The sequence below is a fragment of the Ranitomeya variabilis genome, chromosome 2, assembly GCF_051348905.1.
Source record: "Ranitomeya variabilis isolate aRanVar5 chromosome 2, aRanVar5.hap1, whole genome shotgun sequence".
In the NCBI taxonomy this organism is placed as follows: Eukaryota; Metazoa; Chordata; class Amphibia; order Anura; family Dendrobatidae; genus Ranitomeya; species Ranitomeya variabilis.
This window is the reverse complement of record NC_135233.1, coordinates 819,280,247-819,307,951: the sequence shown is the minus strand read 5'-3', so window position 1 is coordinate 819,307,951 and position 27,705 is coordinate 819,280,247. Positions and strand designations below refer to the sequence as shown.

Sequence of the window (27,705 nt, the reverse complement as noted above, 5' to 3'; positions counted from 1 at the left end):
CACCAGTCTCCTTGGAGAGTCAGTCCTTTAAAGGGAACCTGTCACCAAATTTTTACCACTTAATCTGTGAGCAGTATAATGCAGGAAGAGAGACCATGATTCCAGTGATTTATAACATACTGGACTGTTTTCAGTAGTTTTGACAAAATAATTGTTTAATCAGCACTAGATTATCACTAGAGAATTAGCAAGCCTCCTGTCATATAGTCCTTCATATTCATGGTCTCTGTATAACCACTCCCACACTCCTGATTGGCAGCTTTCTGCCTATGAATGGACACATAAAGTTATCAGTAGGTAGCGTGGGTGGTCTTATACAGAGCTCAGCAGAGAACTGTTAGATCTGAAACAGATAAAACACTAAGTTTATCAAAACTGCAGCAAGCACCCTGGTAAATGATACACTACTGGAATCAGGGTCTCTGATCCTACATTATTCTGCTCTTAGATGAGGAGGAAAAACCTTGTAATTTGGGCATCATACTTTAAACTCCTTTAGCATGGAAATCCTCATGGTCAGGAATTGGCCTATTTGATCCTTTTTATTCAGGCAAATTTTCACATTTTCACAGCTAATCATCACCTTATTATTAGCCTCAGTGCTCCTTATGCTGTATCATTCCATTTCCTCTCTCAGTAATGGTTGTACTCTCATGTAAGTTGTCTGGTTTACTTCAGCTGGGACAAATTACACCTGGAGGCAGTTAGATGATTGAAACATTATTCCTGCTCCCCTATGGCCCTTGATAACACCTTAAAGCAATTGTCCAAGACATTGGAGAGAATGGGAACTGCACTCCAGTACCTGAGGACAGCCACCATACAGGGAAAGGAGGCATGGTGTTATAGCTTCATGCACTAACTTACTGCAACACTGCAAACGTAATGCAGCTGATCAGTGGGAGTGTAGAGTGTCAGACGGTGGCTCCCTCTGATATTGAGAGGAGTTGGCATGCATGATAATGTTGACCTCATATTGACCCATTATTCCATTTACTTATTAGTCAGTTGCATCCTGCATCTGGGGTGTCTCTCCCATATAATGTACTGGCACAGAAATCACCAATCACTCGTATCATTGATGTGGTTATCACCAAATCTCTTGCATATCTATCATGACAGATTTGGAAAGTACTTTAAAAAGATTTGTCTCTCAGTCCCATAAAAGTGATGTCACACATGGTCGCTACCGCCCCATTGCAGTAGGGGATTTTAAAAGAAAACAGTTCTCAGTATTGGTGGGAGTACCGAAGTGGGGATTACACCAATCATTTATTAATGACTTAGAAATAGGTGATAAATATATTCATTACAAACCCTTTTAAAAATGGTCATGGCTAAGAGATTTATATATATATATATATATACACAGTATATATATATATATATATATATATATATATATATATATATATATATATATATACATATATATATATATATGTAACACCCCAGGTTCCTGGTTGTTACAGTGGCATTTCCTCATGGGGAAAGTGATGTCACGCTTGGAAGCGAGAAAGGATCTCTTATCAGGTAATCACAAGCATGCAACATGTTCATACTCCAGGCCAGAAAGGGGAGCTCTGATCCAGATTGTGGGTGGCTCCCCTATATATATTCTGGCTTGGATGGAAAGTTAGGTAGTCTGTCAGAGAGACAGAGGAGAAGGGACGAGAGGGGTCTTGCAGCTCCTGGCAAGAGAAAGAAAAGAAAGCAGAACAAGCTGTAGAGAGCGTGTAGGGGAAGTGAAGCGCAGGAGAGTGAAGAACTGGGGGGTACACTGCGACTGAGCTATCTCCCTATTAAGTGCAGATACCGGTAGCTGGAAGACCGAGGTTGTGAAGGACTCTACGTCTCACAGCAGAAACCGGCAGGACAGCTGGATTGCAAGCCACCTGTCCACCATTGAAACCTGAGGACACAGTAGCGCATAGAGCCTGGGTCATGATAGAAACCCTGTAAAAAGGCTCGAGCTACCTTGTTGTGAATTCCGTTCTCGAACTCCCTCCTGTGGTCATGAATGGTACTTCGGTGAGTTCTGTCCGTGGACTCCCTCTGGTGGCTGTGAGTGGAGCTGCTGGTTCTGAGATTCCTTCTCCAGCTGCCCTCGTTTGGAGCTAGGCTGATTCTCTATTTAACTCCACTCAGATCGTTGCTCCATGCCAGCTGTCAATGTTCTAGTACTGGTTCAGATCTCTCCTGGATCTTTCTGAGGACCTGTCTACTCCAGCACAAGCTAAGTTCCTGCTTGTTCATTTGTTACATATGGTTTTTCTTGCTAAGTTCTAGTCCAGCTTGCTATCATGAAACTACCTGGCTAGCTGGAAGCTCTGGGGGTGCAGAGTGGCACCACCGCATCGTGAGTCAGTGCGGGGGTATTTTTTGCACACTCTGCGTGTTTTTTGTAGCTTTTTGTGTTGACCGCAAAGATCCCTTTTCTATCCTCAATCTGTTTAGTTAGACTGGCCTCTCTTTGCTAAAACCTATTTCATCCTGTGCTTGTGATTTCCTCTTATCTCACAGTCAATACTTGTGGGGGGGCTGCTTTTACCTTTGGGGAAATTTCTCTGAGGCAAGTAAGGCTTTGTTTCCTTTCATTAGGGGTAGTTAGCTCTTAGGCTGTGAAGTGGCGTCTAGGCAGAGTCAGACACACTCCACGGCTGTTTCTAGTTGTGTTGATAGGAGTAGGGTTTGCGGTCAGCAGAGTTCCCATTTCCCCAGAGCTCGTCCTGATTCCGTGTTTAACTATTAGGTCATTCCTGGTGCACCTAACCACCAGGTCCATAACACTACCTGTCATATGGGTAGTTGTTATGATCCTTAGTGGCTGAGGATCACAGATAGGACTAGCTAAGTTACTGAACATAGAACAAGCTCTAGGGAGGTGGTAACTGGACTGACTGCAAAACCTGATCCTAACCAAACACACTAAAGGTAGCCGGTGAACGTGCCTAAATTCCTGGATGTCTCGACGCAGCCTGAGAAACTTGCTACCCCTATAGAGAAAGTAAGACCTCACTTGCCTTAGAGAAATGACCCCAAAGATATAGGAAGCCCCCAACAAATAATAACGGTGAGGTAAGGGGAAAATACAAAACGTAGAAATGAAAACAGATTCAGCAAATGAGGCCCACTAATACTAGATAGTAGAAGACAGGCAGGGAACTGTGCGGTCAGTAAAAAACCCTTTCCAAAATATCCACGCTGAGAGTTCAAGAACCCCCACACCAACTAACGGTGTGAGGGGAGAAACTCAGCCCCCTAGAGCTACCAGCAAGCAAGGAAATCACATATTAGCAAGCTGGACAAGGACAAATAAATAACCAAGAAACATATTGAACACTGATGAACAAAAAATAACCAAACAGAAAACTTAGCTTCTCTTGGAGAGACTGATAGCGAAGGAATTCAGGAGAGGTCAAAATAGCACTGAATACATCGACAGCAGGCAACAACTGATAGTCCAGGTGAGCTAAATAGGGAACCAGCTAACAGATAACGAGACAGCTAATCCAGCCTCAGACCTGCAGAATGACACAAAGAGCCACCAGAGGGAGCCCAAAGACAGCGCTCACACAGTACCACTTGTGACCACAAGAGGGAGCCCAAAAACAGAGTTCACAACAGTACCCCCCCTTGAGGAGGGGTCACCGAACCCTCATCAAAACCCCCAGGGCGATCAGGATGAGCCACATGGAAGGCATGAACCAAATCGGCCGCATGAACATCAGAGGCGACAACCCGGGAATTATCCTCCTGACCATAGCCCTTCCACTTAACCAAATACTGAAGCCTCCGTCTAGAAATACGAGAATCCAAGATCTTCTCCACCACGTACTCCAATTCGCCCTCAACCAGCACCGGGGCAGGGGGCTCAACAGAAGGAACCACAGGCACCACATACCTCCGCAACAAAGACCTATGGAACACGTTATGAATGGCAAACGACGCTGGGAGGTCCAGACGAAATGACACCGGGTTAAGAATTTCCAAAATCTTATAAGGACCGATGAAGCGAGGCTTGAATTTAGGAGAGGAGACCTTCATAGTAACATACCGAGAAGACAGCCATACCAAATCCCCAACATGAAGTCGGGGACCCACACCGCGATGGCGGTTGGCAAAGCGCTGAGCCTTCTCCTGTGACAACTTCAAATTGTCCACCACATGGTTCCAAATCTGCTGCAACCTATCCACCACAGAATCCACCCCAGGACAGTCAGAAGGCTCAACCTGACCCGAGGAAAAACGAGGATGAAAACCAGAATTGCAGAAAAAAGGCGAAACCAAAGTAGCAGAACTAGCCCAATTATTAAGGGCAAACTCGGCCAATGGCAAAAAGTCACCCAATCATCCTGATCAGCAGAAACAAAACATCTTAAATAAGTTTCCAAGGTCTGATTAGTTCGCTCGGTTTGGCCATTCGTCTGAGGATGGAAGGCCGACGAAAAAGACAAATCAATGCCCATCTTAGCACAAAAGATACGCCAAAATCTGGACACGAACTGGGATCCTCTGTCAGACACAATATTTTCAGGGATGCCGTGCAAGCAGACCACATTCTGAAAAAATAGAGGAACCAAATCGGAGGAGGAAGGCAACTTAGGCAAGGGCACCAAATGGACCATTTTGGAAAAACGATCACACACCACCCAGATGACAGACATTCTCTGAGAGACTGGAAGATCCGAAATAAAATCCATGGAAATGTGCGTCCAAGGCCTCTTCGGGACAGGCAAAGGCAAAAGCAAACCGCTGGCACGAGAACAGCAAGGCTTAGCCCGAGCACAAATCCCACAGGACTGCACAAAGGAACGCACATCCCGCGCCAAGGAAGGCCACCAGAAGGCCCTAGCCACCAAATCTCTGGTACCAAAAATCCCAGGATGGCCTGCCAACACCGAAGAATGAACCTCAGAAATAACTTTGCTGGTCCATCTATCTGGGACAAACAGTCTCTCTGGTGGGCAACGGTCAGGTCTATCCGCCTGAAATTTCTGCAGCACTCGTCGCAAATCTGGGGAAATGGCAGACAAAATCACTCCCTCTCTGAGGATACCAGCCGGCTCTGAAACTCCCGGAGAGTCAGGCACAAAACTCCTAGAAAGCGCATCAGCCTTCACGTTCTTCGAACCAGGCAGGTAGGAGACCACGAAATCGAAACGGGAGAAAAACAACGACCAACGAGCCTGTCTAGGATTCAGCCGCTTGGCAGACTCGAGATAAATCAGATTTTTGTGATCAGTCAAGACCACCACACGATGCTTAGCTCCCTCGAGCCAATGTCACCACTCCTCAAATGCCCACTTCATAGCCAACAACTCCCGATTACCAACATCATAATTCCGCTCGGCAGGCGAAAACTTTCTCGAAAAGAAAGCACAAGGCTTCATCACAGAGCAATCAGAGCTTCTCTGCGACAAAACAGCCCCTGCTCCAATCTCAGAAGCATCAACCTCGACCTGAAAAGGAAGAGAGACATCAGGCTGACACAAAACTGGAGCCGAAGAAAACCGGCGCTTCAGCTCCCAAAAGGCCTCCACGGCCGCAGGAGACCAATTAGTCACATCAGAACCCTTCTTGGTCAAATCTGTCAAGGGTTTAACCACGCCAGAAAAATTTGCAATGAAGCGACGGTAAAAATTAGCAAAACCCAAGAACTTCTGAAGACTCTTAACAGATGTAGGCTGAGTCCAGTCATGAATAGCCTGGACCTTGACTGGGTCCATCTCAATAGTAGAAGGAGAAAAAATAAAACCCAAAAAGGAAACCTTCTGTACTCCGAAGAGACATTTTGAGCCCTTCACAAATAAGGCATTAGCACGTAGGACCTGAAATACCATCCTGACCTGCTTCACATGGGACTCCCAGTCCCCAGAAAAGACCAAAATGTCATCCAGATACACAATCATAAATTTATCCAGATATTCTCGGAAGATGTCATGCATGAAGGACTGGAACACAGAAGGAGCATTAGAGAGTCCAAAAGGCATCACCAAGTACTCAAAATGGCCTTCGGGCGTATTAAATGCTGTTTTCCATTCATCCCCCTGCTGAATACGCACAAGGTTATACGCACCATGAAGATCTATATTGGTGAACCAACTGGACCCCTTAATCCGAGCAAACAGATCACATAATAATGGCAAAGGATACTGAAATTTCAACGTGATTTTATTTAGAAGACGATAATCAATACAAGGTCTCAGAGAACCATCCTTCTTGGCCACAAAAAAGAATCCTGCACCAAGAGGGGAGGAGGACGGGTGAATATGTCCCTTCTCTAAAGACTCCTTTATATAGCTCCGCATTGCGGCATGTTCTGGTACAGACAAATTAAAAAGTCATCCCTTAGGGAACTTACTACCAGGATTCAAATTTATAGCACAATCACAATCCCTATGAGGAGGTAGGGCACCGGATCTGGGCTCATCAAATACATCCTGGTAGTCCGACAAAAACTCAGGGACCTCAGAAGGAGTGGAAGAAGCAATTGACATCAAAAGAACCTCGCCATGAATCCCCTGGCAACCTGTTGTGAACTCTATTTTTGGGCTCCCTCTAGTGGTCACAAGCGGTACTGTGTAGTGTTGTCTTTCTGCAGGTTGGCAGCATCAGCTGGTTCATTATCCTTGGTTGGTTTGCTATTTAGCTCACCTGGATACTCAATTCCTTGCCTGCTATCAATGTATTCAGTGCTCTTCAGATTCCTTGTGACTACCTTGCTTCCAGTCTCTCCAAGACAAGCTAAGTTTTTGTTTGTTCATTTTTTGATTATCAGCATTCATCATGTTTCTTGTCCAGCTTGCTAAAATGTGATTTCCTCGCTTGCTGGTTGCTCTAGGGGACTGAGTTTCTCCCCCCACACCGTTAGTTGGTGTGGGGGTTCTTGAAATCTCAGAGTGGATATTTTGTAAGGGTTTTTTACTGACCGCATAGATTCCCTTTTCTATTTTCTGCTATCTAGTATTAGTGGGCCTCATTTGCTGAATCTGCTTTCACCCCTGTGTATGTGCCTTCCTCTTACCTCACCGTTATTATTTGTTGGGGGCTTCTATATCTTTGGGGATTATTTCTCTGGAGGCAAGAGAGGTCTTTCTTTCTCTCTAGGGGTAGTTAGTTCCTTAGGCTGGCTCGAGACGTCTAGGATTTTTTAGGCACGTTCACCGGCTACTTCTAGTGTGTTTGGATAGGTTCAGATTTGCGGTCAGTCCAGTTTGCCATCTCCCTAGAGCTTGTCCTATGTTTGTTACTTAGCTGGAGTAATTTGTGATCCTCAACCACTAAGGATCATAACAGCAACCCCAACTTGAAACAGACATAGCTTTCCAATCCAGTACTGGATTATGGGCCTGCAACCATGGCAGACCCAAAACGACAACATCATGCAAATTATGCAGCACAAGAAAGCGAATCACCTCCTGATGTACAGGAGTCATGCACATGGTCACTTGAGTCCAATACTGAGGCTTATTCTCAGCCAATGGTGTAGCATCAATTCCCCTCAATGGAATAGGGAATTCCAAAGGCTCCAGGACAAAACCACAGCGCCTGGCAAACGACAAATCCATCAGGTTCAGGGCAGCACCTGAATCCACAAAAGCCATAACCGAGTAGGATGACAGAGAACAAATTAAAGTAACAGACAAAATGAATTTAGGCTGTATAGTACCAACGGTGACAGTTTTAGGGATTTTTTTTAAGCGCTTAGAGCATGTTGAGATAACATGAGTTGAATCACCACAGTAAAAGCACAACCCATTTTGACGTCTATGATTTTGCCGCTCAATTTTGGTCAGAATTCGGTCACATTGCATAGACTCAGGTCTCTGTTCAGAAAACACCACCAGATGGTGCGCAGATTTGCGCTCCCGCAAACACCGATCAATCTGAATGGCCAAAGCCATTGAGTCATTCAGACTTGCAGGTGTGGGGAACCCCACCATAACATTCTTAATGGCTTCAGAAAGACCTTCTCTGAAATTGGCACACTCATTCCATTGAGTAAGCACCGACCATTTCCGAAATTTTTGACAATACACCTCAGCTTCATCCTGGCCCTGATAGAGAGCCAGCAAGGCCTTTTCTGCCTGGTTCTCAAGATTAGGTTCCTCATAAAGCAAACCAAGCGCCAGAAAAAATGCATCCACATTCAGCAATGCAGGATCTCCTGGCGCCAGGGAGAAAGCCCAATCTTGAGGGTCGCAACGTAACAGGGAGATAACAATTCTAACTTGCTGAGCGGAATCACCAGAGGAACGAGGTCTCAAAGAAAGAAATAATTTACAATTATTCTTAAAATTCAGAAACCTAGATCTATCTCCAGAAGACAACTCAGGAATAGGTACTTTTGGCTCAGACATAGGACTGCGAACAACAAAATCCAAAAGAAGTCAGACTCTGAATATCCATGTCTGCAGCTGAACTCAAAGCCACCCAGAGATTAAGGGGATGAGAGAAGCTGGACAGACTGCAGCAAAGGGAGAGTAAAAAAAAAAAATTTGTACTCAGGACTTCTCTTATCCCACTTCTGCGATGCATTAAACACTTTTTGTCCTGCTGTACTGTTATGATCCTTAGTGGCTGAGGATCACAGATAGGACTAGCTAAGTTACTGAACATAGAACAAGCTCTAGGGAGGTGGTAACTGGACTGACAGCAAAACCTGATCCTAACCAAACACACTAAAGGTAGCCGGTGAACGTGCCTAAATTCCTGGACGTCTCAACGCAGCCTGAGAAACTTGCTACCCCTATAGAGAAAGTAAGACCTCATTTGCCTCAGAGAAATGACCCCAAAGATATAGGAAGCCCCCAACAAATAATAACGGTGAGGTAAGGGGAAAATACAAAACGTAGAAATGAAAACAGATTCAGCAAATGAGGCCCACTAATACTAGATAGCAGAAGACAGGCAGGGAACTGTGCGGTCAGTAAAAAAACCCTATCCAAAATATCCACGCTGAGAGTTCAAGAACCCCCACACCAACTAACGGTGTGAGGGGAGAAACTCAGCCCCCTAGAGCTACCAGCAAGCAAGGAAATCACATATTAGCAAGCTGGACAAGGATAAATAAATAACCAAGAAACATATTGAACACTGATGAACAAAAAATAACCAAACAGAAAACTTAGCTTCTCTTGGAGAGACTGATAGCGAAGGAATTCAGGAGAGGTCAAAATAGCACTGAATACATCGACAGCAGGCAACAACTGATAGTCCAGGTGAGCTAAATAGGGAACCAGCTAACAGATAACGAGACAGCTGATCCAGCCTCAGACCTGCAGAATGATACAAAGAGCCACCAGAGGGAGCCCAAAGACAGCACTCACACAGTACCACTTGTGACCACAAGAGGGAGCCCAAAAACAGAGTTCACAACAGGTAGTGTCCTACCAACCTGAAGGACAGAGAGAACGTGAGGACCTTGTGAGAGGCCTAAGGCAGCAAGGGACTACTCCACAGAGCTAGAGGGAAGGCTTCCAACACCACGTGGTAAAGGTGACTCCCAACTCACTTTCAAGCCGTCCAGACCTTACCTGTACCTGTGATCTGGTACCCTGGACTGTGGCTGCCTGAATTCATCAGTAAACCAGGTAAAGAGGCTGCAAACCCATGTCCTCCGTTTCTTGCTATACCACCCACCATCTTTATCTATACACCGGGAGCCCTGGGGACTCAGCTTCACCTGTTGGAAGCCATACCATCCCTGCTGCCATAACATCACCCCAGAGGACCCCTTTAAGCAGCGTCGGTCACCCCTGACCGAGTACCACAGGTGGCTTCACAAACAAACTTTATTCACAAAATCCCTTTAAAGACATTCCCTTTTACTTGGGCGCCCAGGGCCACGGATCGGGTGGCCGCCACCATGACACATCCTCTTTAAGTACCGGACCCGGTACTGAGTATCCCACGGCTCTGGCGGGTGTTCCATATATATATCTATATTGTAGACTGGCACCATCTTTATGACGAACTATTGGTTTATATATATGCCACTCATGTATTGGTGGACATATACAGTTGTGTGAAGAAGTATTTGCCCTCTTCCTGATTTCTTATTATTATCATGTTTGTCACACTGAGAGGTTTCATATCACCAAATTAATTTAAATATTAGACAAAGATAACACAAGTAAACACTAAATGTAGCTTTTTAATGAAGGGATTTATTATTAAGGGATAAAGAAATCCAAGCCTACAGGGCCCTGTGTGAAAAAGTGATTGCCCCCTCAATTAAAACATGAATTAACTGTGTTTTATCACATCTTTTGGAAGCTCAGTTCAAATTCCCTAGCCATGCACAGGCCTGATTAGGAAATTATTTAAATAGGACCTGCCTGACAAAGTGAAGTAGACCAAAATATCCTCTAAAGCTAGATGTCAGGCTGCAGTCCAAAAACATTTTGGAACAAATCAGAAAGTAAAGAAGATTTGTCAATCTGGAAAAGGTTATAAAGCTGAACCATAGTGACAGCCATTATTCACAAATGGTGAAAATATGGAACAGTGGTGAACCTTCCCAGGAGTGGCCGGCTGACCAAAATTACCCAAAAACCCACAACAACATCCAAAGAACTGCAGGCCTCATTTGCCTCAGTTAAGATCAGTGGTCATGACTCCACCATAAGAAAGAGACTGGGGAAAAATGGCCTGCATGGCAGAGTTCCAAGATGAAAACCACTGCTGAGCAGTAAGAACATAAAGGATAGTCTCACTTTTGCCAGAAATCATTTTGATGATCCCCAAGACTTTTGGGAGAATACTCTGTGGACTGATGGGAAGGTGTATGTACCATTACATCTGGCGTAGAAGTAGCACAGCATTTCATAAAAGGAACATCATACCAACTGTAAAATATGTTGGTGGCAGTGTGATGGTCTATGGCTGTTTTGCTGCTTCAGTACTAAAAGACTTACTGTGGTAAATGGAACCATGAATTCTGCTGTCTACAAAAAAATCCTGAAGGAGAATGTCCAGCCATTTGTTTGTAACCTCCAGCAGAAGCTTGGGTTATGCAGCAGGACAATTATCCAAAACACACCAGCAAGTCCACCTCTGAATGGCTCTAAGAAAAACAAAATTAAGACTTTGGAGTGGCCTAGTCAAAGTCCTGACCTTAATCCGATTGATATGCTGTGGCATGACTTTAAAAAGGCGGTTCATGCTCAGAAAGAAGAGTGGTCCAAAATTTTCTGGAGTGTTGAAAAAGACTCATTGGCAGTTATTGCAAACACTTGATTGCAGTTGTTGCAGCTAAGGGTGGCCCAATTATTTATTAGGTTTATAGGGCAATCACTTTTTCACACTGGGCCCTGTGGGTTTGGATTTCTTTTTCCATGAATAATGAATACCTTCATTTGAAAACCGCATTTTGTGTTTACCTGTGTGATCTTTGTCTAATATTTACATTTGTTTGGTGATCTGAAACATTTAAGTGTGACAAACATGCAAAAGTATAGGAAATCAGAAGGGAGGAAACACTTTTTCACACAGCTGTATGTCAGTCATGTATTGGTGGACATGTATGTTAAGGGTAATAAAGAAATGTCTAACATTAGATTCATTAAATTTTCCTTATATTCACGTGCTTGTCAACTGATAAAATTAGTGTCACTGGAGACAAATGTTTCCACAAAACAATGGTAAAATATGTTAGCAGATTAAATTTCGCTCTAATTATATAATTTAACTACAATATTCACACTATATATACGGTACATAAATTCCTATAAAAATTCACAGAGGGGAAAGAGTCTTCAGCATATTATTGCAGGACAGAGAATAACAATTGTGGTATTTTATTGAATCAGTTTCAAATTGTAGGCAGATATTATTTTACTGTTAATAGGTGGCTGAAATAATTTGTAATTTTCTCCTTTAGTAAACCCATTTAATACCTGAAGTCATGCTTCTACACTACCATATGTAATAATATCAGCTCACTATAGTGACACTCAAATGTTTGGTTAGTGTCTTTAGATAATTGTCTCTAACATAAGAAAAAGTGTGTAATCATGTGCAATCATTCTGTGGAAAATACAGAAGAGCTGGTTAAATTCTATGACTCTCATGAGAAACATTGAAAATACATAAACTTACTTATAAGTTGCTTGTAAAAAAAAAAAAAAACCTTGTAGCAAAGAAATATTTTGTAAAAATGTATTTTACTTATTTTAATTTAAAATATTTGTATTATTTAAAACATTAGTCTTAGTCTTAGGACATCCTATAATAATCCCTAGTAAGTTTGCCTAATGTCAAGAAAATTAAAAATGTTGTGTGTAAAGACTAATGTGCTATAAAATTGTTTTACACGTGTCCTTCTCATGTTCAGTGTTTCATAATGTTACACGTAAGCTACACTGTTTTCTAAACCTCCTAAAAAATGTACAACGAAGAAAAGTTTGCAAATCATTTTAGGAAACTTCATCCTTAAAACAAAATTATGTCACCAATGTCATGTCATTAGATCAGCTTTGACCCATGGATGAAGCTTGTTTTTCAAGCACACCCTCAAGTGATATATCAGAATGTAATCTGGGAAATTTGGAGGCCAAGTCAACACTTTGAACTCTATGTCATGGGAAAAACTCCTGAAAAAAAATTGTGATATAGTGGGGCACATTATCCTGTTGAAAAGCAACTGTCCATAGAAAATACCACTGCTTGTAAAGCATGCACATGGTTTGCAGTAATGATTAGGTAGATGCTATTTACCAAAGTAACATACACATAAAAACATTACTCAGAGCATCACACTTTCTCTGTCTCTTGCCTTCTTGCCATTGTGCATTTTGGTGCTTCCTATATCTTGGGTAAAGTTATGAACATGCAACTGGTCATCCATATAATTAAAAGACATTGTTCATCGTACTAGATCAATTTCCGGTTCTGATGTTCACTTGGTCATAGTAGCCAATATAAGTGGTTGGCAGGAGTTGGCATGGACACTCTGCAGCTAAGCATCCCCAGTCACAGCAAGCTTCAGTAGATTGTATGCTTTGACACCCGTTTGTCATGGTCAGCATTAACTTTCTTGCCTTTTATGATACAGCAACCTCTCTGGAATCCAGTGGCATACTGCCAATCAGGTCAAGTGGCTGCTATGGTGCTTGTGACCTGGGGGTGTCAGCACCAGACCCATCCCCACTCATCATGACATGTTCAACTGTATTGGCATCCTGAGTGTCGATACAGTTGAAAGTAATGATGAGAGTGGGAGCATCAGCTGATGCTTCCTTCCTCCATCATTCTTCCTCGACATCTGATGTCTCAGTGCAGCAGGTGCAATGATGTCACTACATGGTGCCTGCTGCCCTGAGATGTGCGGGGGCTTCAGAATGCTCACTGAAGAGACCGGAGCAGCAGAGGAATAAGATGGAGAGGTGAGTATTGTATTTTTCTTTTAATCAGCGAGTAAATTGTGGTGTCCATAATATTGTATAGAGGACTATTGGGAGTACATTATGCTGTATAGACTATGGAGGGCTATGGGGAGTGCAGTATTCTGTATGGTGGATTGTGTGAAGTACAGTATGCTATAAGGAGGACTATGGGAAGTTGATTATAATATAAGGAGGATAATGGAGACTGCAGTATATTGTATGGAGACTATGAGGAGTGCATTATATTGTATGGAGGGATATGGGGAGTGCATTATACTGTATGGAGGACTATCAGTGGTGCATCATACAGTATGAACTATGGAGGTCTATGAGGAGAGCATTATACTGTATGGAGGACTATTGGGAGTATATAATACTGTATGGACTATGGGGAGTGCATTATACTGTATGGAGGACTATGCAGAACGCATTATACTATATGGAGGACTATGTAGAGTGCATTATAATATATGGAGGACTATACAATGCGCTATACTACAGTGGCATGTAAATGTTTGGGCACCCCCGGTCAAAATTACTGTTGTTGTGAACAGTTAAGCAAGTTGAAGATGAAATTATCCCTAAAAGGCCTAAAGTTAAAGATGACACATTTCCTTTGTATTTTCGGCAAAAAAACTACATATATATTTTCATCTTTTACATTTTAAAAATGGCGTGTTCACTATCATCATTAGGAAAGGCCAGGAGATGCAACTAACCTTGTGCCAAAAACAGAAGCCATGGGTTCTTCTAAGCGGCTGCGTAGCACTCTGAAAATTAAAATAGTAAAGGCCCACAAAGCAGGAGGATACTGTAAGAAGATAGCAAAGCGTTTTCATGTTGCACTGTCCTTAGTTCGAAACTTAGTTAAGAAATGGCAGTTAACAGGAACAGTGAAGTTCAAGAAGATCTGGAAGACTAAGCACCATTTCAGTGAGAGCTGCTCGTAGGATTGCTAGAAGGGCAAATCAGAACATTGTTCTACTGTTCAGAGACACCTGCACAAATATGGCCTTCATAAAAGAGTCATCAGAAGAAAACCTCTCATGCATACAGTATGCAAAAGAACATTTAAACAAGCCTGACACATTTTGGAAACAAGTCCTGTGGACCAATGAGGGTAAAATAGAACTCTTTGGCCACATTGATCAAAGGTATGTGTGGAGAAAAAGGGCACAGAAATTCAGGAAAAAAACATATTGCCAACCATTAAGCATGAAGGTGGATCAATCATTCTTTGGGGATTTTTGCAGCCAATGGCAAGAAGAACATTTCACAGGTAGAGGAAAGAATGGATTCAATGAAATTTCAACAAAATCTTGATGCAAACATAACACTATCTGTAAAAAAGGTGAAGTTGGAAAGAGGATGGCTTCTACAAATGGATAATGATCCTAAACACATGTCAAAATCCACAATAGACTACCACAAAGGGTGAAAGCTGAAAGTTTTACAATGGCCCTCACAGACTCTGATCTGAACATCATTGAAAATCTGTTGCTAGACCTCAAAATAGCAGTGCATGCAAGACAAACCAGGAATCTCACAGACGGACCGACATCTCACAGACGTACAGATAACTCACAGCAGACATACAGTATACCTTATCTTCATTCATCTCTGCTCCATATCTAACCTCACAACCTCCCATCTTCCCTATCTGACAACCACCTACTCACTTTTTCATCAATGTCCTCCTCACCTGTCACCCATGTCCAGCAACTAGTGCACCCCTGCAAAAATCTTGCACATCTAGACAATCACCACTCTCACATCAGCTATTGACACGGTCACCCCTCTCGTGCAATTATGATTTATCAATAGACAACCCTGGCACAATAACATTTCTAAAAAGCTTTGACAAGTGTCCAGGGTTGCGGAGCGGCGTTGGAAGAAAACACATTCGCAAGATGACTTCATCACATTCAAACAAGCAACACTCGCATTGAAATCAGCCCTCACCACTGCTTCACAACCCTCATACCTTAATAATAAGAATAATTAGAACAGTTTTATTTCTATAGCGCCAACATATTCTGTAGCACTTTACATTTTGGAGGGGACTTGTACAGACAATAGACATTACAGCATAACAATGAACACATAGATCAAAACAGATACATAGAGGAATTAGGGCCCTGCTCACAAGCTTACAATCAATGAGGAAAAAGGGGAGACATGAAAGGTGGAGGGTAACGATTGCTTTCATTGTTCGGACCAGCCATAGTGTAAGAATCGGGTGTTCATGTAATGCTGCATGAACCAGTTATCAGCCTAAGTATGTAACAGTACAGACACAGAGGGCTTACTGATATCCTCTCCAAATCGCACTTCACCACTTGTGCACTTGCCCCCTTCCCATCCTACCTCCTTCCCAATCTCACCACCACACTCATCCCATCCCTAACCCATCTCCTCAACCTATGACTAACGTCTGCTACCTTCCCTTCTGCTTTCAAACATGTCACAATCATGCCTATCCTCAAAAAGCCATCCCTAAGTCCAATTATTGCCCCATGTCGCTGCTCCCATTCGCTTACAAACTCCCTGAGCATCACGTCCAAGCCAAACTTTCCTCCCACCTCTCATCTAACTTGCTCTTTGACAAGCTACAATCTGGCTTCCGTCCCCATTATTTTGCTGAAACTGCCCTGACCAAAATTACTAAAGACTTACTTATAGCCAAAGCTAACAGATAGTTCTCTATATTCCTCCTTCAAGACCGTCCTTTGCCTTCGACACAGTTGACCACTGCCTCCTACTACAGATCCCCCCTCCTTTGATGTCAAAGACCTTGCTCTATCCTGGATCTCCTCATATCTTTCCAACTGCACATTTAGAGTCTCCCACTCCCACAATACCTCCTCACCCCACCCTCTCTCTGATGGAGTTCCTCAAGGCTCTGTTCTACTCTTCTTCATTTATACCCTTAGCCTGTGACAACTCATAAAGTCCCATGACTTCCAGTACCACCTATGCGCTGATGACACTCAAATCTACCTTTCTGGCCCAGACGTCACTTCTCTGCTGTCCAGAATCCCGTAGTGTCTGTCTGTATATCGTCCTTCTTCTTGCTTCTTCAAGCTCAATGTTAACAAATCTGAACTCATTATCTTTCCTTCATCACACACACCTTCCCTACCTGATCAATCTATCACAATAAATGACACCACTCTTTCCCCTATACCAGAAATCCGTTGCCTCAGAGATACCCTTGACTCTGCCCTGTCCTTCAAACCACACATCCAAGTTCTTTCCACCTCCTGCTGCCTCCAACTCAGAAATATTTCCAGAATCCATCCTTTCCTCAACACTCACTCTGCCAAAATGCTTGTGCATGCATTCATCATCTCCCACCTTGACCACTGCAACATCCTCCTGTGTGGCCTACTTGCTAACACTCTCGCACCTCTCCAGTCAGTCCTTAACTCTGCTGCCTGACTAATTCATCTCTCTCCTGAATACTCCTACACTTCTCCTACCCTTCATTGGTTCCCAATTACCCAGCGTATCCAGTTCAAACTATTAACACTGACCTACAAAGTCATCTGTAGTTTGTCTACCCTGTATATTTCCAACTAATTTCCCAATATCTTCCCTCATGTAATCTCCAGTCCTCCCAAGCTCTCCTTCTCTCCTCCACACGTATTCGTTCCTCACCCAATTGACTCCAAGGCTTCTCCCGAATATCCCCCATCCTCTGGAATTCTATGCCCCAACACATCCGATTACACAGTTTGCAGAGCCCCTGAGTGCAAGAAGAACAGAAACACAATCAAGTGTAATTTATTTGCAATTTGCACCACTCTGAATTCACCTGTGGGTGGAGTGATGATTTTGACTCTGTGGGTGATTTACAGAAACAAACACGCAGTGGAAGCTGCAGAGGGAAAATGCAAATATGCCATTGTAGAGACCATATATTATGCCTAGCTTGTGCTTCTGGAACAACATACCCCTAAATTAACCAGGCTCTCCTTGCTACAGTAAAGCCAAACATGTGGGTGATAACTGGTTTATAGACACATTGTGGTTTAGACACGATTTCAGCCATGCCAGATTTATATAATTTTTTAAGTTTTACTACAATCACACACTAAAAAATGCTTTTTTGCAAAAACAGGGTTTCTTGCATCACCTTATTTTGAGCACTATAATTTAAAATTTTTCTTCAGACAGAGTCATGTGATGGCTTATTTTTGGGGAATGTGATGGAGTTTTTATTGGTATCATTTTTTGGGACATAAGATTACTTAATCACTATCTAGTTTGGAGCGCCCCCACACCGCCGCAGGGCCTAGGGGTACCCGGAGCCGGGCCTCTAGGTCTCAGTCCTGGGGTTGTCACGGTGGCTAGACCCGGTCCGTGGCCCTGTCTGTCAGTGGGGGACGTCCGGTGAAATAAGAGGTGTTGTAACGGTGCAGTTGTGGGGTGCAGGTCGCGATAAATAACGAGGACACCAGGTTGCAGTCTCTTTACCTCTTTACTGAAGATCTCTGAGTCCTCAATCCAGAATATGGCTCACCAGGCTGCGCAAGTCCGGCCGGTCCAATGGCACTTCCAGAGTTCTCTTCACAGGAGGAAATCTGTGCCTTCCCCCTAGCGCTATGTGTTGTAGTCCTTCCCTGCTGTGCTTACGGAAAGTACCCCACAACTGTTGTGTCTGTTTCTGATGTTCCCTCACAACTCGATTAGATGATGTTCTGCTAATCCTCCGTCCCTCCCTGAGGTTCGGGTAGGAACGGCACCCGTTTGACGGGTAGGCCTGGAGTTCTTCCGGGACCCTAGAGACGCCCCTCTCCCACAATTGCCTCCCAAGACTTCATAGGTGATTTGAGTTAGACAGCCCGCCTGAGACTGACTGTCCTGCCGCTGTTTGGAGTATTGCTTGAAGCTGAATGTTATTCTACTCCCTCGGCGTTCCGGCCACCGGTAGTGCGCCTCAGTAGGATGTTGCTTCGGTCTTACAGCACGACTCCTACTGGTATTTCTCCTTTTGTGTGATCCCGTTTCTCACTCAGCACAATCTATCTCTCTTCTAATCCTTTCTTGGGCACCGCCGCTACCCGGAGCAGGCACGGTCCCGTTACGTTCGTTCTCGTTGCCAAGCCTCTGTCAGGATCCCACCCCTGACAGAGACCCTACTGTATCTTCCCCAACAACACCGTCTGCCACAAGGTGTTGCCTGGTTCCAACCCAGTCAGCTTCTGATCTAACTTCCTGCCTGACCCCCAGTTTACCCACTATGGTGGGGAGTGGCCTAATGAATAGCACCCTTAGCTCCCCCCGGAGGCCCGGCTGTGAAATGTATTGGTGTCTGTGATACCTGATCAGATGAACTCCTTCAGTGCCATCGGACGCACCATAGCTCCCCATAGTGGCGGAGCCACAGTACTGCAACGACCAGGACTCTGGGGCGCTGCAATTACAACTTTTGGGAAGAAAAATTTGCAAAACACGTCAATTTAGGATTTTTTCTTGTTGTTTATTTTATGTTGTTCACTGTATGATAAAAGTGATATGGCGGCTTTATTCTTCTGTTAGTATGATTACAGTGCTACCACATTTATATAGTTTTGATGTTTTTCTGCTTTTACACAATAAAAACTATTTTATTTAAAAAAAAATGTTTTTGCATGGTGTTATCCAGACAGCTATAGCTTTTTATTTTTCCGCTGACGGAGCTGAATGAGGGCTTCATTTCTGCAGGACTAGATGAGATTTTCAGTGATACCATACCTTTTTACATAAAACTTTTTTATCTTACATTTTGTTCAGTACCATGATAAAAAGAATGTATCGTATTTTCCGGCATATAAGACGACTTTTTAACCCCTGAAAATCTTCTCAAAAGTCGGGGGTTGTCTTATACGCCGGGTACGGCATGTGCGGAGCTCTGAGGTCGCTGCATATGGAGCAGGGAGCGGTCTCGGATAGTTCCCAGGGTCTGGAGGAGAGGAGATTCATGTAAAAAAAAGAATAAAAATAAAAAATATGGATATACTTGGCCCCCGGAGTTCTCCCGCCTCACAGCAGTGCACGCGGCTGCTTCCGTTCCCAGGGATGCATTGCGCAAAGGACCTGAGATGACGTCAGGAAGAGCGCAAACACTTTTTCACACAACTGTATACTGTATATCGGGATTTCACACATGCACACTTTGGACTATACCTGTATTTCCGATAATGCGGATCAAGCCCTTCAATGGTCCTAACAGCGCTTGCTATGTTATTCTCTCAATAATAAAAACAACTCCAACATTGTCCAATGTCCTAAATGTCTCCCTGGGCCTCGTACTCCAATATAACTACGTACTGACACAGGTCTTACATTCAACCCCCAATGGATTACCTGCTTGTTCCAGCAGTAACTTAAGCAACTACACAATGACCTTTCCCCAAACAATCTGAAAACATAGACGCTTTCCTCAATTCTACTTCCCTCCCGGCCCTCAATCCCACCATATAGTCTCCTAAACCAGGCCATTTCCTCTACCGAAATAGAAACAGCTATCAACTAAAATAAAATTTAAAAAAAGGCCCTAACTGCTTCTCAAATTAACACACCCTTTACTACAAGAAGTCCATACCTATTCTTATCTCTTATCTCAATATTTCAGCTACGTGAGAGGCTGACATAAGCCAGAGGCTGCCTCACAGCAGCTATATCCATGATAGCCAAGCCAAACTCTGGCCACTCATTGTGGTCAAACTATAGACTCAAACTTTTAGCAAAAATCTTAACTCAACATCTGAATTCCAGGCTAGGATCCCTTACGCATAAATACCAGGTTGGCTTTGTATCCCATAGACAAGCGTTAGATAACATTTGATGGTATTCCCATCTTCTGCATCACTGTAAGCAACGAAACCTAGCAAGCATGCTACTATCACTTGACATTAAAAAGGTCTTTGACTTGGTCTTATGGACCTATTTGTCTGCGGTAGAATTTCCACGGTCAATTTCTTTCATGGATTTGTGCACTTTATAACTACCCCTCAGTCCATGTCCACTACTTTTATTCTGACTCTTTTCCTATCAAAAGAGGTACTCATCAAGGGTGCCCGCTATCTCCGCTACTATTTCTCTTTGCAATTGAGCCACTAGCAATTTTCTTCCGCCTCAACCCTCAAATTCAAGATATAAAAATTGTGTCAATTTCACACAAGCTCTTCATGTTTGCAGATGTTATTTTGCTTCTCTTAACCACCCCACAGACCACACCTCTTGCTCTGCTCCAATCCCTACAGAGCTTAAAAAAAACTATGGTGTCAGGAATCATTAAATGTTGTTTTTTTTCCCTTTGTAAAGAGACTGACATTAACTCTTGCTGTAAGTTGTCTATTAGGCTGGTCAGTTGACGTTGGTTTGTAATCATTCCCACCTCCCTTTAAGTGTCACATGGCCCATGAGCTGGTCGTCGGTCACAGTTTTTGTTCTATGCAGAACAGCTAGGTGTGTGGAGCTTGCTTGTGACTGTGGTGTTGCTGCTGTGTGAGTTCTGCTATCCTGGTGCCATTTACTTTGCTTCTGTGGAGCTTAGCAGCAGAGCCTAAGCTGAGTAGTTTTTTTGTCTGTCCCCTGTTCATTTCTTACCTTGTGTGTTATCATCTGCAGTGACGAGGCTAACATCCTTGCCGGCCAGTGCACTAGCCAGGGTATATTGAGTTGACAGTCAGGGAGTAGGCACGTGATGGCAGCAGGAGGGAAGACCCTGCATAGGGCATTAGGGAAGCTTAGGGACAGACACAGGTTGGGGTCAGGAGGTGTCCCATCCCCCACTCCCTACCGTTAGGGTCGTCCCCTCTTTTTTCAGTCGCGTCTTATTTATATGCTGTGTCGTCCGCTCGACTTACCCATGTCCAAGCGTGATATCTGGCCTACAGATTAACTGAATAAAATTATACACTATAAACATCTTACAACTTAAGCAAGACTTCCCCTTTGAATAGTCCACAAACCAAATAAACTACATAGGTGTGAAATTACGTAAACTATGCATGCTATTTGTGGGGGAGGTTGCAACTCTCTTGGTTGGGCAGAATGCATGCACATATCATGATTATACTTCCTAAAATACTCTACTTACGCCAAAATCTACCAGACCGTGTTCCATCCCACTACCTCAAAACAACCCAATGTCTCATCAATACCTACATCTGGAAAGGTGGCCTTCCCAGAGTAAAGAAAGCCACATTATATCATCATCATCTGAAAAGGGGTCTAGGAGTCCCCAATCTAAACAATTTACCAAGCAGCCCAGCTAGCGCAATTAACTTTATGTCATGTCTCTTCTGAACCACCCCTCTGGCTTTCCTTGGAAGCTCCTGAGTGCCATCTGCTGACCCTTGACACATTATTATGGTTCCTCCCAGCCTAGCTTAAACACATTTCGAACTCCATCATATTGCACTTTCTCAAAATCTGAGATTCTTTGAAATACTCCTCAAATCTAATCTCCTCTTTTATGCCTTTAGGCCCCTATGGAGTAACCCACAATTCCCCCCAGGTATCGAGTCCCTTTTGATTTTTTGCACATAGATTGCAGCAGGAATCACTGGATTTTGCCATCTATTTAATGTAAATGGGAGTATTCCATTCCCAATTCTTCAAGAAAAAATGTTCCCCCTAGAGAAATATTCCAATTTTTGAAACTTAAACTCTTTATGTCCATACTACTAAGAACCACCACCCTATCTTATATATTCACGTCATTTGAACAAAGACACCATCAAAACCCAAAAGCTCTAGGTTGTATTTCACTCCTGTGCTCCCACATAAATTATGCCATTGATAGATACAGTTTAACTTACACTTCTCACTGGGAGTGTGACATGGGATATGCCATATCTGACTCAGAATGGTCCCACCATAAGGGTATGTTCACACTGGGTGTTTTTGCTGCGTATATTTGCGGCATTTTTTATGCTAATTTTCAGCTACTTTTTACAGTACCAGCAAAGCCTATGAGATTTCAGAAATCTCATGCACACACATTGGTTTTTTGTGTCATCAGGATTTTGTGCTTTGCTGCTTTTTTTGGACATAGAGCATGTCACTTCTTACAGCGTTTTTGCAGCATTTTTTCAGTGTTGAAAAAAATGCTGCAAAAACGCAGGAATCATTACTTGCAGCGTTTATTCTGCAGAATAGTCATGGGGGCACTCTGCACAAAGAGACACAAGTTAGCCCAAAAAACACAACAAAAAATCGCATCAAAAAACGCAACAAAATGCACCAAAACCTGCGTTTTTGCCACAGCTTCTTTCCTGCCAAGAAATCAGGTTTTGCTGCAGAAAAAAAGCAGCAAAAAAGCCCAGCGCAGCGTGAACTTTCCCTTATAGTATCTGACCCCAGCTAGGGTGGCCAAAGCATTCCCATCTATTTTTCCAATTGTTTTAGAAGCTGTAAATCCACAGGCGACATGTACCACATATGGTGGTTATGCCCCGTGGTTTGCAGGCTTTGGATTAGGGTATACTTTCTTTCAGTCACTGACCTTAACTTTAACCTCAACCTTAAAAAAGACCCCTGTAAAGCCCTGCTGAATAAAAGTATCCCTAACATCCCTAAACACACCCAAGTCCTTATTTCATTTACATTTCTAGTGGTTAAAAAAACCATAGCCTCAGCCCGGAAAAAAACAGGTCTAGACCTAACTGAAGTCAAAAGGTGTTTCTCACGGTACATGATTAGTGAAAAAACTATCAGCCATACTCGCAGACACATCCCGCAAATTTGAGAATGTTTGAGGGGAATACACCAATCATACCCCCTTCACCACTTTACCGCTTCACCTAAAAGCTTCTGCCGCCTCCAATTCTCCATGAAGTACTTTCAATCAAGATTTTTGTTAGGTCTCCCCATCTGGCCTTCTTCCCTTTCCCCCTCAATTTACCACTCCCCACCCCTCAATGTGTTTACCCCCTTATTGCTTCTTTAATTATGTTTGTATTAATGCTACTATGCATCATATTTGCAATGTATTAAAATTCTCAATAGTTTATTTTTTAATATGGCCCTAAGAACTAACTGGTAGGTGGTTGCTACCCACCTGCCTGTTGTTCCCGTGCCATCACATCAAGAGAGCAGCCGCTTCTCTTCCGCTCTGCTCTTTTCATAGGGCATGATTGCCGATGACATGCTGATTGACTGTCAGCTCCCCACTGCTTACCTGCAGGAGAGCTTGCTGTCAATCCGCATGATGTGGCAGTTATGTCCTGTTGACAGAGCAGCCCGTAAGAGGAAGAGCTGCTTTGTTGACATGAAGCAGCAGAATCACCGGCAACAGCAGTCAGTGACTGCTCTGTGCTGGCAGAGATTGGTGCCAGGCACAATCGACAGGTCTGTTAATTATTAGGCCCATAGCAAAAAAGCAAATAGTCCAGGACAACCCTTTTAAAATACCCTGCAGTCGCACCTGTTCAACATTGTGATGCGGCTGCCGATAATTTAAAATAAACACTGCTAACCCGCCAGGGGACTGGGTGGCTCTATTCACTTACTAGTGGACAGGCCTAGGGGCATCTGCCCCTTGTCCCAACCAAGCCCAGCTGACGTTGCTGAGGATCAGTTTGAATCCCATAAATTTTAGGAGTTGTAAGATGCTGACACCAACTAAAATTGTTGGGTTTTTTTTTCAGACACAACTTCAGCAAAGAAAACCACAAACATGTTAACATGTGTATTCTATCTGAAAAAAAATAGTGATAGAACGCCTACGTGAAAAAAATATGTCTGAATGAAGTCTAAAGCAAGAAGGACAGAAGAACTAGTGAACCACCATTGGTAATCAGTTAACAAAACGTTTTCTGCTGTGTAGTGTTAAAATGTTGGAAACATAAATTATATATTTCCATCATTGAAATCCCTGCTTATTTTGGGCTTGGCAGTTAAGGAGGTGCTACTTACCTGTGTAAGTGTGAACGCAGAGATACAGTATCTGTCAGTTTTTGATTGACACTACCCACCTGACTGCTAAATTTATAATTAGCAAGAATTATCAATGAATGAGTCACAAGTTAAGCTGAATTTTTTCAATCTGTTCACTGTGGGCTTCTCTATAACATACAGGTGGCAAATGAGATACTATTCTTTCACTGATTCACTTCTGTCATAACAATGAGTGCAATCATTTCAAGCAAACAAACGAAAACAGCTACTGGTAACATAAGTTATAGAATGTGACATTTTGAGGACCTTTTAATTCTTGTAAGATTAAATAATGTATTTAGCACGCTTGTTGTCAGCATTGTGCTAGGGTGCAGCAGAAAAGAGTCTGCAGCAACTTCAACATGTAGCACTCACGTAGGCTTTTTAACACTGTAAGTTAAAGTTCTAAGTTTAGCAACAGGATACATGATTATTTCCATGGAAATAATGGAGAACAGACACAGAGGGGTCCCCTGACTTCAGTACAGTTCTTGGCTCAGAGTATAAGAGCTGGAAACCAGAAACTACAAATCTGTTAGCTAACATTTACAACTATTGTGTGAAAAAAGAGAAACGGCTAAATCCAAAAGTTATAAAATGGAAAGCACGCATCTTATCTTTATATTTCATAACTGGTATATGTTTATTCCACAATGCTACTTTTTATAACCGAGTCCGAGAAGGAAACAGAACTTCATTCATCCGTCAGTTAACTAGGGCTAGAAAGATTGCTTTGTGTTTGCTACAATGACATTATATGCATTCAAACATCCGTCCTCTATAAATATTAACTGTACAAGTGTGACTAGTTGGTAAAGCTACAGCACAGAATAATGTAGCACCTGTCAAACATCAGATCCCCGGATAGTGCGCAGAAGTTGTGCCCTGTACTTCTGGTTAAGCACTGTGCCTGTGATGACTCAGTTCAGTGGTTTCAAAGATTCATAAAACATCACAAAATATTTGCTTCTAGTTCCATGCAAACAAAAACCACCATATTATAATCTAATCCATGCTTTCATTTATTAGCTGCAACTGACTTTGCTTTTATTAAAAACTCCCTTAGCTAATAACTATATCTACTTACTTGATTTATGAGAGAAATGCAGTTTGGTTCCTTTTTCAGTCAGTGCTGTCAGTGGGTTTCCTAGAAAGTGAAGACGTTTTCTACCTCACTAATTTCATGAGCTTGTGTTTCCTCTGCAGAGCTGCTCTCTTCCACCACTTCTGGATTTTCATATATATATATAGTCCTAAATGTACTGTACATGTAACTCATGTGCACCATCTGCTGGTATCCTAAATAAGGCTGTCTTCTCCATCATTTTTTACAGTCCTAAAGCAAATTATCTTCACCTTATGCAGAATCAATGTAATGTATTTTACTAATGACCCCAGTAAGGGGACTATTGGGACATGTTGACCTACATACAGAGGGGAAAATAAGTACCGTATATACTCGAGTATAAGCCGAGATTTTCAGCCCAAATTTTTGGGCTGAAAGTGCCCCCTCGGCTTATACTCGAGTCACGGTCTGTGGCAGGGTCGGCGGGTGAGGGGGAGAGGGCGCTGAGGCATACTTACCTAGTCCCGGCGATCCTGTCACTCCCCCTGCCCGTCCCACGGTCTCCGGGTGCAGCAGCCTCTTCCCCTGAGCGGTCACGTGGGACCGCTCATTAGAGAAATGAATAGGCTGCTCCACCTCCCATAGGGGCGGAGCCGCCTATTCATTTCTGTAATGAAGCGGTGCCGGTGACCGCTGACAGAGGAAGAGGCTGCGGCACCGAACACAGGCAGGGGGAAGGAGCGGGACGCCGGGAGCAGGTAAGTATGTCATATTCACCTGTCCTGGTTCCACACGCCGGGCGCTGTCTCCATCTTCCCGGCGTCTCTCTCTCCGCTCTGACTGATCAGGCAGAGGGCGCGATGACGCATATAGTGTGCGCGCCGCCCTCTGCCTGATCAGTCAGTACAGGGAGACGCCGGGAAGATGGCGCCGAGAAGCTGCAAGCAAGACAGGTGAGTATGTGTTTTATTATTTTTATTGCAGCAGCAGCAGCAGCACAGCTATGGGGCAATAATGGACGGTGCAGAGCACTATATGGCAGAGCTATGGGGCAATGGTGCAGAGCACTGTATGGCACAGCTATGGGGCAGTAATGGTGCAGAGCACTATATGGCACAGCTATGGGGCAGTAATGGTGCAGAGCACTATATGGCACAGCTATGGGGCAGTAATGGTGCAGAGCACTATATGGCACAGCTATGGGGCAGTAATGGTGCAGAGCACTGTATGGCACAGCTATGGGGCAGTAATGGTGCAGAGCACTATATGGCACAGCTATGGGGCAGTAATGGTGCAGAGCACTGTATGGCACAGCTATGGGGCAATAATGGTGCAGAGCACTATATGGCACAGCTATGGGGCAGTAATGGTGCAGAGCACTGTATGGCACAGCTATGGGGCAATAATGGTGCAGAGCACTATATGGCACAGCTATGGGGCAGTAATGGTGCAGAGCACTGTATGGCACAGCTATGGGGCAATAATGGTGCAGAGCACTATATGGCACAGCTATGGGGCAGTAATGGTGCAGAGCACGGTATGGCACAGCTATGGGGCAATAATGGTGCAGAGCACTATATGGCACAGCTATGGGGCAGTAATGGTGCAGAGCACTGTATGGCACAGCTATGGGGCAATAATGGTGCAGAGCACTATATGGCACAGCTATGGGGCAATAATGGTGCAGAGCACTATATGGCACAGCTATGGGGCCATAATGAACAGTATGGAGCATCTATTTTTATTTTTGAAATTCACCGGTAGCTGTTGCATTTTCCACCCTAGGCTTATACTCGAGTCAATAAGTTTTCCCAGTTTTTTGTGGCAAAATTAGGGGGGTCGGCTTATACTCGGGTCGGCTTATACTCGAGTATATACGGTATTTGATACACTGCCTGCAAGTTTTCCCACCTGCAAAGAATGGAGAGCTATGTAATTTTTATCGTAGGTACTCTTCACCTGTGAGAGACAGAATCTAAAAATAAAAACCAGAAAATCACATTGTATGATTTTTAAATAATTACTTTACATTTTATTTCATGAAATAAGTATTTGATTATCTACCAACCATCAAGAATTCTGCCTCACAGACCTGTCAGTTTTTCTTTAAGAAGCCCTCCTGCTCTGCACTCCTTGCCAGTATTAATTGCACTTATTTGAACTTTTTACCTGTATGAAAGGCACCTGTCCACACACTCAATCAATCACACTCCAACCTCTCGTCCATGGCCAAGACCAAAGAGCATTTTAAGGTCCTGGAGTGGCCTAGCCAGTCTCCAGACCTGAATCCAATAGAAAATCTTTTGAGGGAGCTGA

General features: G+C 43.5%; 1 protein-coding gene across 1 annotated transcript in view; it reads right to left on the bottom strand.

Moving 5' to 3' along the window:
• COL21A1 (collagen type XXI alpha 1 chain) overlaps positions 1 to 25,543 on the bottom strand; it is a 614,795-nt gene extending 589,252 nt beyond the window's left edge. The window contains exon 1 of the mRNA XM_077290009.1: positions 25,411 to 25,543. The gene's annotated coding sequence lies outside the window, so the exon portion shown is untranslated. The remainder of the gene's footprint in view (positions 1 to 25,410) is intronic.
• Positions 25,544 to 27,705: the final 2,162 nt, after the last annotated feature.